This window comes from Drosophila serrata, unplaced genomic scaffold (assembly GCF_035046125.1).
Source record: "Drosophila serrata isolate PLE 108 unplaced genomic scaffold, ASM3504612v1 contig_272, whole genome shotgun sequence".
Taxonomy (NCBI): domain Eukaryota; kingdom Metazoa; phylum Arthropoda; class Insecta; order Diptera; family Drosophilidae; genus Drosophila; species Drosophila serrata.
The window spans coordinates 4,091,414-4,092,277 of record NW_028257170.1 but is presented as its reverse complement, the minus strand read 5'-3'; positions in this window follow the sequence as shown (position 1 = coordinate 4,092,277).

The following is an 864-nucleotide window of genomic DNA, read 5'->3' as shown; positions in this document are numbered from 1 at the left end:
AGAAGCAGAAGGTTGTATACCCTTGCAGTTTGCAATTCAATTATAAGATAATCATAACTAAGCGTAAAATAATAGCTTTTTTTAAATATGTATTTAATGTTATATTTATATGCACATTTTTTTCAAACAGCAAAATTTAAAAAACTCATAAGTAAGTACACAAATTTTTAATTTTATATTTGAAAACGATTCTTATGTTAGTTTTTATTAGATTAATAAATCTGCATACTCAATTTTAAATTTTAAAAAATTACAATTTTTATAAATTTTTAACAATTTTCAAAATTTTTAAAAAATTAAGTTCTTTTCAAACATAGCTAGATCGATTCGCCTGTTGATGCTGATCAAGAATATATATGATTTGTAGGGTCAGAAATGACTCCTTCACTTCGTTACAAGCTTCTGAGTGAAAATATAATACCCTGCAAAAGTGTTTTTTGGGTTCTGTGGGCGAATGCGGAAATGAGATCCTTGGGAAATTGTTGCTGCACTGGCAGAAAGCATTAATAGAAATTGGAAAGTATATATATTAATATTTAATAATATAATTTAAAGGAATTAAGCTTTCGATTTGATAAAGTTTAATTTTTTAACGAGTTTAATGTTTGAAACGTTTCTTAACGTTTCAATTATGGACTCTATCGGCTTGTACAGAAATCGTTGTATTCTTTATAATTAAAAGAATAAAAAATGGTCGTATATTAGGAAATTAAAAAGAAACAAGGGAAAAAACAAAGTTTATAATATAATAATATTTAGTACTTTTGTCCTGCTTCCTTAGCTTTAAAATAAAATCAATTTATTTAGCTTCATCTCCCACTTTATCTATTTTTCTAGCACTGTTTTATATACTAACTCAGAAGA